This window comes from Sphaeramia orbicularis, chromosome 8 (genome assembly GCF_902148855.1).
Source record: "Sphaeramia orbicularis chromosome 8, fSphaOr1.1, whole genome shotgun sequence".
In the NCBI taxonomy this organism is placed as follows: Eukaryota; Metazoa; Chordata; class Actinopteri; order Kurtiformes; family Apogonidae; genus Sphaeramia; species Sphaeramia orbicularis.
This window is the reverse complement of record NC_043964.1, coordinates 54914736-54925824: the sequence shown is the minus strand read 5'-3', so window position 1 is coordinate 54925824 and position 11089 is coordinate 54914736. Positions and strand designations below refer to the sequence as shown.

The 11089-nt window shown below is 37.8% G+C and overlaps 1 pseudogene; it reads right to left on the bottom strand.

Moving 5' to 3' along the window:
* Nucleotides 1–2340: 2340 nt before the first annotated feature.
* LOC115424897 (beta-1,4 N-acetylgalactosaminyltransferase 1-like) overlaps nucleotides 2341–11089 on the bottom strand; it is a 58228-nt pseudogene continuing 49479 nt past the window's right edge.

The following is an 11089-nucleotide window of genomic DNA, read 5'->3' as shown; positions in this document are numbered from 1 at the left end:
AATTAGTTTATTGAAAGTCATGAGAATTTATTTGCCACAAGAAAATGTCCATAATAGAAAATGTAGAAAATGTTTTTATTCTATGTGTCCTCCTTCTTTCTCAATAACTGCCTTCACACGCTTCCTGAAACTTGCGCAAGTGTTCCTCAAATATTGGGGTGACAACTTCTCCCATTCTTCTTTAATAGTATCTTCCAGACTTTCTGGTAATAGTTTTGCTCATAGTCATTCTCTTCTTTCCATTATAAACAGTCTTTATGGACACTCCAACTATTTTGGAAATCTCCTTTGGTGTGACGAGTGCATTCAGCAAATCACACACTCTTTGACGTTTGCTTTCCTGATTACTCATATGGGCAAAAGTTTGTGAAAAGGTATGGATAATAGTGTTAGGTATGATTATGACATCAGTATATGTTTGGGTTCAAAACAACTGACGTAGTGTCTGCTGAGAAAAAACAACTAAATGTTCATTGTACATTTTGCTTCCCCACCCTGTGTGTGTATATATATATATATATATATATATATATATATATATATATATATATATATATATATATATATATATATATATATATATATATATAATTTTCAGTGAGACTCAGTTGTCCAATCCACTGATAAAAACTGTATTTGGACAGTTTATCAGTGCTTATACATGTTATACATTCACAAAAATACATTTATTCGACATTTTTGTTGTGAAACCTCCTGTAATTACACAAGATATTTGTCAATTAACAAACAAGTCTGGTTCAACTGACAGAACAAATACTTCTTTCCTTTTTCCTCGCCACTGTCACCAGTCACAAGTGTTTGCTCCTGAAGGATTCTGTTGGGTCTCTGTAAACTTAATTTGATTCTGATTTGAATTGATAAAGCACTTTGTGACTCTGTCTGTGAAAAGTGCTCTATAAATAAAATTTACTTACTTACTTTTACGGTTAATTGTCAGTGATTTTATCTCGTTTTATTTTTTATTTATTTATTTTTATTTTTTTCTTACAGTATTAAACTTTAAATTAACAGTTTAATCTCATAAATAGAAAAGAAATATTTGTGAAATTACAAAACATTTGCAAATGTATTTTAACTGTATTTTTCTGTGGAAAAAAAAATCTTTTAAAAAATGGAAATTTCATAGTTATTCACAGTTACAGTTTTTTCATGTTATTTTACATTTGACATGTAAAATCACAGTCTGTTTTTGTCATTTCATTGATATTTTCCTGGATCCTAAAAATACAGAAACAATCTGTAAAATAAACAGTGAAAATTCTGTTAAATTACAGATTTTTTTTACAGTGCAGTGGCACATCACCATTAGGCCAGGATGGGTTCAAGCACTGCACACACACACACACACACACACACACACACACACACACACACACACACACACACACACACACACACAGAAGCACTGATGTGGAGGGTTTTCTCTCATTTATTTAATTATTTATTTGACTAATAACACATGTCACCACTGATAAACACCCACAGACAAACACCCACCCACCCCTCTGAGTGGAAAAAGAGTAACTTCATATTCATGAGTGCTGGCGTATCCCACAGCACTTTTTACAGCGTACTGTCTCCATGACGACGACAACCAGTAGCGCACACAAAATCCTCATTTGATTCGGGCGGTCTCCAGACTTTGACCTGTTGTCAAATCTGAGTTGATCACCTGTGACACGCAAATCAATAGCACATGCATTTTTTAGTGCGAGCACGCACATTAACACCCGATATTTGCGATCTTTGTAAATCAGGCCCTTAGTGTCAATTATCGGACTCTGTTTAAGGTGTCAGCTGTGTGTATTCCAAACACAGTAGAAATATGTGCACATGAACAGACCCACAGACATTTGAATGCACCATACTGTTCCTGTGGTCAGCTGGAGGAAACTCAAAGATTAAACCTGTTTTCACAGTCCCAAGAAAACAATCTAATATATGCCTTCAAAGCCCCTCCCATCAAAACCCCTCCCATCAAAGCCCCTCCTTTCAAAACCCCTCCCTTCAAAACCCCTTCCTACAAACCCCTCCCTTCAAAGCCCCTCCCTTCAAAACCCCTTCCTACAAACCCCTCCCTTCAAAACCCCTCCATTCAAAGCCCCTCCTATCCAAACCCCTCCCTTAAAAGCCCCTCCCTATAAAACCCCTCCCTTCAAAACCTCTCCCTTCAAAGCCCCTCCCTTTAAAACACCGCCCTTCAAAACATCTGCCTTCAAAAAGCCCCTCACTCCAAAAACCCTCCCATCCAAACTCCTCCCTTAAAAGCCCCTCCCATCAAAGCCCCTCCCTTCCAAGCCCCTCCCATCAAAACCCCTCCCTTCCAAGTCCCTCCTTCAAAGCCCCCCCTTCATCATGTGTGTGGTGCCCTCAGTCCTCTGGTTGGCCGTTATCCAAACAGGATACACTTGAGGTTGTTCTTGAAGAAGTGATGCTGATACTTGAACTCTTGGTCACTGTTTGGAGGATGTCTGTATCTGGAGTAGGCACCAGGCTGGTCACGCTTCGACTGATGACCGATGGAGACGTGGTTACAGGAGGCAACCGTCAAGGAGCCCAGACCATCCATGAAGAACTCTGGAAGAAAAGATGAACATTTACAGCAACGTCAACTTCAGCAACGGAAGAAAGAAAGAAAGAAAGAAACAGAAGACAGATAGATAGATAGATAGATAGATAGATAGATAGATAGATAGATAGATAGATAGATAGATAGATAGATAGATAGATAGATAGATAGATAGATAGATAGATAGATAGATAGATAATGAACATTAAAAAGTTTATATACATATATATATATATATATATATATATATATATATATATATATATGCAAAAAGTCAGGGCAAAAATTTTATTTTATTCTATATTTTTATGAGATGGTTATTTTCCATTATTTAACAGTATTTTTTGGCACCCCTGCTGCTGGAATATTACTGGGGTTTTTTGTTTTTGTTTTTGTTTTTTTACAGTGCACATGACTAAAAGAAATAAGATGGTTTAGGTGAAAATGTCAGGGAAATGTGTGTGATTAAAAGTTTGAAGAGTTCCAGTGTCCACTGTACTTGTCTGAAGGATTCACAAAAGAGCTTAAATGAAAGCTCAGAGTGTCCCCTTTAAAACAATACCAAACACATGAATATAAAACATTAAACTTGTCCTTAATAAGGGCCAATACCAAGATATGCACCAGTGTCAAAATGCATTTTTTCAGTGGAGGTGGGTGACTTGAACAGCTGATGTCAGTAATCCAGCTGTGACTGCAGAAGGGTTCTCAGACCAACACGTGGACCGAACACATGATCTGTTCAGAAAACATAAGCAGCCTTTGACACCTTGAGTGGAACCGACATCCCGTCTGGTCCATGGACTGTTAGGGGGAGGAGCCTACGGTAGCCCGGAGGCACACCAGAGATGAAATGGATTTGACGATGACCTTTTTTAAAAAATAGTCCCAATTAAAAAATCTGATTACGAGTTTAAATCAATTAATTGCACCGCCCTATGTTCCAGAATCCTGAGTCCACCTGTATCAGGGCTCTGTTACTACTTCTGGAGGCATTTTCAGATCATTTTCAACATTTTGTTTACAAAGGTGTCGTTCCAGAATAAAAGTGAGACATTCCTGGAACAGGCAACGTGATATGAATTGCGCACAGATAACATGCTACTTTTAATTGGCGTGTTATCTGTACACATTAAAAGCTTTCTGCGTGTATGTGTAAAATACTACATGAGGTTTAGGGTCAGTGGTTACGAATATGTAAACCGTAGATCTTGGCGTACATTGACATGCGATCAAATGGCGTTGAATAACACGCGAAAGGATGAAAATGCGAATGTAGAGCACACCAAATGCCATAAGAACTGGCGTTACATACGACGCGATTTCATGAGATCAGTGTGGAACAGAAGTGCTGTGTAGAAGGGGCTAGGTCAGTGTTTTTCAACTTTGGGGTCAGGACCCCATGTGGGGTCGCCCGGGATTCAAATGGAGTCACCTGAAATTTCTCGTAACTGATAAAAAATTCAAACTTACTACAAAATATTTACAGTATATAGCCTAAATGTTGCCTAAAATTAACGTTTATTTGCAACATATTATAGCAAACTATTACATGATCAAAAACAAATTAATTTTAGCAAATAAAATGTCTCCATTTTGAATGTCTGGGGTTGCCAGAAATTTGTGATGTTAAAATGGGGTTGGGAACCGCTGGGTTAACCCTTTCATTCAGATGTGTACACTGGTTTAAGATGTATGTGGCACAAGATTTGATCAGTTTGAGAAAGAACAGACGATACCAAACAACTTCAAACGTGTTTGTCATAGTGGGGCTTTGTCACATATGCACTGATAATATCTAGTTTAAATATGGATATATGAATATACTATTACTATATAGGACAATATAGAATACTATATGTATTTATATTACATATGTATATGTGTTTTTGTTTGGGTTTTTTTTGTTGTTCTTTTTTAGTTCTTATTAATATCTGGTAGGATAAGATGTAAATGGGTATTATCATATTAGTGTATATAGGAAAAAGGATATGTGATATTGTTATTATAATAATAATAATAATAATAATTATTATTATTATTATTATTATTATTATTTTAATATTCATACAAAATAATAATTGCTATATAATGATCATAAGGAATAGAAATTGGGGGTAGGAGTACATAAGTTTTCATTTCTTCCTACCCCTTTTCCAGCATCTATAATTTCATTTCATTAGTTCTATCTATCTATCTATCTATCTATCTATCTATCTATCTATCTATCTATCTATCTATCTATCTATCTATCTATCTATCTATCTATCTATCTATCTATCTATCTATCTATCTATCTATTTTTGTGGCCTGTTTGCTTATCAGACATTTCTGTACCAGTACTTATATTTTGTTGGTTGATTTTTGTTTTGATTTCATTCTCTACACGTTTGAAATAAAGATTTCATTCATTCATTCAAAGGGGATTGGGAGCAAGTTAACGCAGTGTTTTTCAACCTTGGGGTCCGGACCCCACGTGGGGTCACTTGAAATTTCTAATAATTAAAAAAAAGTTTTAAATTAAAACTTACTAATAAAAATTACATTATATAGTTTAATGTTGTCTAAAATTTATGTTCATTTGCAACATAAGCAAACTATTACATGATCAAAAACATTAATTTTAACCAAAAAATTGTCTCTGTTTTGAATGTCTGGGGTCGCCAGAAATTTGTGATGTTAAAATGGGGTCACAGGCCGCCAAAGGTTGGAACCACTGGGTTAACCCCTTCATTCAGATGTGTACACTGGTTTAAGAAGAATTTGAATGCACCTCACGGTGATACTTGGACACGTCATCAGCGATAAACCTGGGGTCATAGGGTGTTTCGGGTCTTTAATCATCAGACACCGTCGCCCGGGCGACCCAACCGGGGGTGATCAGACCCCGGCTTGTGTCCAAGTAGCGCACCACGGATCCCCCCTACGGATCCGCAGCCACCGAGAGGCTTTTTCTGCGGCCTCGAGGATGTTCTTGGCGGCTTTCCTCAACTGCAGTCCTCTAATTCCAAGGAGTTTGAACACTCGCTGCAGTGAGCGGCCTGTGAAACCTCTGCACCCAATCTCAACTGGTTCGCAGCGGGCTTTCCAGCCGTTGTTAGTGGCACAAGATTTTATCAGTTTGACAAAGACCAGACTGAACCAAACAACTTCAAAAGGGGATTGGGAGCAGTTAATGCAGTGTTTTTCATCCTTGGGGTCCGGATCCCACATGAGGTCGCATGAAATTTCTAATAATTGATAAAAAATAAATAAATAAATAAATAAATTAAAACTTACTAATATAAATTTAAATTATATAGTCTTAATAAGGGGTATTAAACTCATTTTAGTTCAGTTCCACATTCAGCTTAATATGATCTGAAGTGGGCTGAACCAGTAAAATAATATAAATAATAGGATAAGAACTTTCGAGTGAAAAAAGTTAATTCTGTAATGAAAATTTTTACATTTACAAATTGCACTTGAACATAACATGAACAAATATGAACAACCTAAAAGTTTGTTAGTAAAATAATAAAATTATCATTTATACATGTGAATCACAACTTACAGATCACAGTGGATCTACAAATACACAAAACATTAAATAAAAGGGAGACTGTTATTAAAATTCCATATACTTCTATTAAGACATTTGAGATATTCACATTTTTTGTAAAAGGCTAGTCTGTAAATGTCAACATTTTTGGTTAGTTTTACTTTTTTTTACACTAAAACAAAGAGACAAATTTACAAATGTACAGTTTTCATTATTTATAAGTTATTCTGATAGTATTTCACTGGTCTGATCCACTTCAGATTGAATTGACCTAAAATTATTTGAACATCCTTGATTGTTAATATCTTCAGTGTAATTTTTGCAATTCACAAATTCATCCCAGGGGCCAGATTGGACCCTCTGGCGGGTCGGATTTGGCCCCCAGGCCGCATGTTTGACACCTGTGCTCTAAATGTTGTCTAAAATTAATGTTTATTTGCAACATAGTATAGCAAACCATTACATGATCAAAAACAAATTAATTTTAGCCAAAAAACAAAGTCTCCATTTTGAATGTCTGGGGTCACCAGAAATTTGTGATGTTAAAATGGGGTCAGGAGCCAAAAAGGTTGGAACCAGTGTGCTAGTGTCTGGGAGCCAGAGTTTGGTGGAGCTGGACCCTAGTGGCCGTCGGTGGTATTGCACTGCGCTGCTTTGCTTTGATGCCTGTCCTTGTTCAGACTAAGGAGGACACTCACCTGAATGTGCCACCCTCTGGAGTTTGGGGTCGAAGCCCACCCTCTGAACAGCGTCTGTACGAGCCAGAAAGAAATTGACCACCCCGCTGACCACAGTGCATTGTGGGTAACCAGGAAGAGGGTGGTACTTTCCCCTGGACTTCCTGTACAGACAGCCTCCTTCTTTCTCATCACCCTTTTCATAAATAATGGAAAAATAGAACTGGTTTCCTTGTACTGCCCCACCCAACTGAAAGACAAGGAAAAAAATGATTTTATGGACACGTAGCAACAAACCAGTCTGACTGTGTGAGCGTGCACGCATCATCATGGAAAACCATAATAACGTTTCTTACCACATCGAGTTCCGGGACAGCCTCCATCACCTCCACCAGCTGCTCTATCTTTGTGTCCTTTGTGAACTCAAAGTCATCATCCACCCACAGGAAATATTTGGTTGTCACTTGGGAAACAGCCAAGTTTCTGCCTGCAAACCAACCCTGAAAACAGCAGAAAAACAAGTGACGCGTTCATTCAGTGGGAACTGAAACAGGTGACTGTGGTCTTTACAATCCAAAGCTCCAACGTCCAACAAAGTAACTAAAGTAACTTGAACTGAAGCCAGCATAGATGTATGTGTATACGACTGTTTGCCTCTGGATAATATCTCCAAAAAACCCTCTGTTTTAACTGACCTGCTGTTTTCATTTCATTTCATTTATTTTTTTCTCTTTTTTTTCTGGGCTCAGCTGGCTGACAGGCAGCCGTCTGTACCGATAAGGCAGCAGCCGACACCAGCTGTACTCCCAGTCATCACTGCCCATTTTTCTGACACCTTTGCTTCTGTAACCTATTTTATTTGGACATTTTACCCAGGAGTATCTCACACTACTTTTTTTTTTTTTCCTACTTGTCTTGTCCAGCGTCCTAACAGCAGAATGGTAGTCTGGCTCCTTTTGGTGCTGAACACATTTGTTTTGCCAGGGGTAACATCATAAAGTATATGAAGCGCATTTATTTATTTTGTTCATGGCTGTGCATTTCATCAGTAAACATTCAATAATCATCAGGTAAACAAACATGTACACACCCATGCTCGAAAAGGAGCAGGATAAAGAAAATCTGATATTTCCTGCCCCCTTCTAAATAATAATAGCCTTAATGGTTAGCCAAACACAACTAACTATAAAATCCTACTGTATACAGTCAGACAAACCAAGCTAAATACATCCAAAGATAAAACAAAATGAATACAAAACCAAGTGCAAAACCACATGTCCAGAAAGTACAAAGCATAGGTAAATATAAACCTGATGAAATGATGCAAAGACATTTTACCAGTCCAAAATAAGTACATAAATATGTCACAAGATGCAAAACAAATACAAAGCCAAATGTAAAACTTATAACTGTTCATATAATCTCATTGTTCTTTATGCACTTTTTTCAGTTGGAATCTGTTTTTACAGTCCTTCAGCTCATTATGAAGAGAATTCCAGAGTTTAACACCCACCACTGATACACACATCTGCTTCACAGGTGTCCGTTAGGGTTGTCTTTACAATAAACTCACCTCTGTCTGATGTTTAAACCTCATCTTAAACCATACTTACATTATGTACTTTATTGTTATTTATTAGGCCTGTAACGGTACTCAAAATTTTCGGTTCGGTACGTTTTTGGTTTTCAAAGCCACGGTTCGTTTTTTGTTTTTTTTTTTGTTTGTTTTTTTCGGTTCGTTACGGGAAGAAAGAAAACCCCTCAAAATGTCTTTAATGCATTTATGAATTTTTGAACATTCTTCCCCCAATTTTTGGAGACAATAGAATATAGAAAAACAGGAATAATATAATTCTGCTGCTATAAATCAAATAGAAAATAAAATAAATAAAATATTACTAAATGTATTTTAAACATTAGTTTTGCACTTTTCCCTGAAAGGTAGTTTTGAACAAACAAGAAAAATCTAATCACAGTTCTGTCAGTTCACATTCTGCAGAAAAATAACAACAAAAAAATTCCACATGAAGTGCAACGTGAAGAAGAGGACAAACTGGTATTCTGTTTAAACAAACTGAAGAGAAACACTGACAACACAATGAACCAAATTATTTATTTTAGCACAGAGAACAAACTGTTCTGGACAAAAACACAGAGGGGGGGATGGGTTATTTTTCCATCGGGGGTGGGGTGGGGGGTTGGGTAGCTGGGGGTGCGGTCCATCACTAATGCTGGCATGAAACAAAAGTGAAACTTCTACATACTTTCAACGTCCAACTCTGGGTTCTATTTCTCTGTTTTACAGTGTGTGTGTGTGTGTGTGTGTGTGTGTGTGTGTGTGTGTGTGAGACAAACAGACAGACAGAGCTAGTGTCAGTGTTTAGAACTACCGTAGTTCCTAAGGGCCAAGCAGCATTTGTCTTATCTTCTCTTTCCCTGTTGTTGTCTTTCACTGGGACCTGATGTGATCCAAACTGGACTGGACTGGACTGATGGTGGAGGGTCTTCAGTCTGTTCCCTCCAGGTTCACATCATGTTTGTTGTTGTTTTTTAACCTTATATCAGCTGTTATTTCATATTTTGGGTCAATGTGCGCTCCTTCAATATGTCCGTGTGGAACTGCAGTGGATTTACAGTTCTGCATCGAACAACATCTTTCGTCCCTTTTTCTTTTTCTCTTACGGTGCCGTTTGGGTACGGCTGTGGACCGAGCCGGTTCAGTTCAGTATGTGGACCGTTACAGGCCTAGTATTTATGCTCCTCCATCCAACTGGAAAGTTCTATTTCACCTGCACATTTATACGTGTGTGTGTTTTAGAACCGATAAACTGGACAGATCTGACCTTTAGAACCCATAAACTGGACAGATCTGACCTTTAGAACCTATAAACTGGACAGATGTGACCTTTAGAACCTATAAACTGGACAGATCTGACCTTTAGAACCCATAAACTGGACAGATCTGACCTTTAGAACCCATAAACTGGACAGATCTGACCTTTAGAACCCATAAACTGGAAAGATCTGACCTTTAGAACCCATAAACTGGACAGATCTGACCTTTAGAACACATAAACTGGACAGATCTGACCTTTAGAACCCATAAACTGGACAGATCTGACCTTTAGAACCCATAAACTGGACAGATCTGACCTTTAGAACCCATAAACTGGAAAGATCTGACCTTCAGAACCCATAAACTGGACAGATCTGACCTTTAGAACCGATAAACTGGACAGATCTGACCTTTAGAACACATAAACTGGACAGATCTGACCTTTAGAACACATAAACTGAACAGATCTGACCTTCAGAACCCATAAACTGGACAGATCTGACCTTTAGAACCCATAAACTGGACAGATCTGACCTTTAGAACCCATAAACTGGACAGATCTGACCTTTAGAACCCATAAACTGGAAAGATCTGACCTTTAGAACCCATAAACTGGACAGATCTGACCTTTAGAACACATAAACTGGACAGATCTGACCTTTAGAACACATAAACTGGACAGATCTGACCTTTAGAACCTATAAACTGGACAGATCTGACCTTTACAACCCATAAACTGGACAGATCTGACCTTTAGAACCCATAAACTGGACAGATCTGACCTTTAGAACACATAAACTGGACAGATCTGACCTTTAGAACCGATAAACTGGACAGATCTGACCTTTAGAACCTATAAACTGGACAGATCTGACCTTTAGAACACATAAACTGGAAAGATCTGACCTTTAGAACCTATAAACTGGACAGATCTGACCTTCAGAACACATAAACTGGACAGATCTGACCTTTAGAACAGATAAACTGGACAGATCTGACCTTTAGAACTGATAAACTGGACAGATCTGACCTTTAGAACCTATAAACTCGACAGATCTGACCTTTAGAACACAAACTGGACAGATCTGACCTTTAGAACACATAAACTGGACAGATCTGACCTTTAGAACCCATAAACTGGACAGATCTGACCTGTAGAACCCATAAACTGGACAGATCTGACCTTTAGAACCCATAAACTGGAAAGATCTGACCTTCAGAACCCATAAACTGGACAGATCTGACCTTTAGAACCCATAAACTGGACAGATCTGACCTTTAGAACACATAAACTGGAAAGATCTGACCTTTAGAACCTATAAACTGGAAAGATCTGACCTTCAGAACCCATAAACTGGACAGATCTGACCTTTAGAACCGATAAACTGGACAGATCTGACCTTTAGAACCCATAAACTGGAAAGATCTGACCTTTAGAACACATA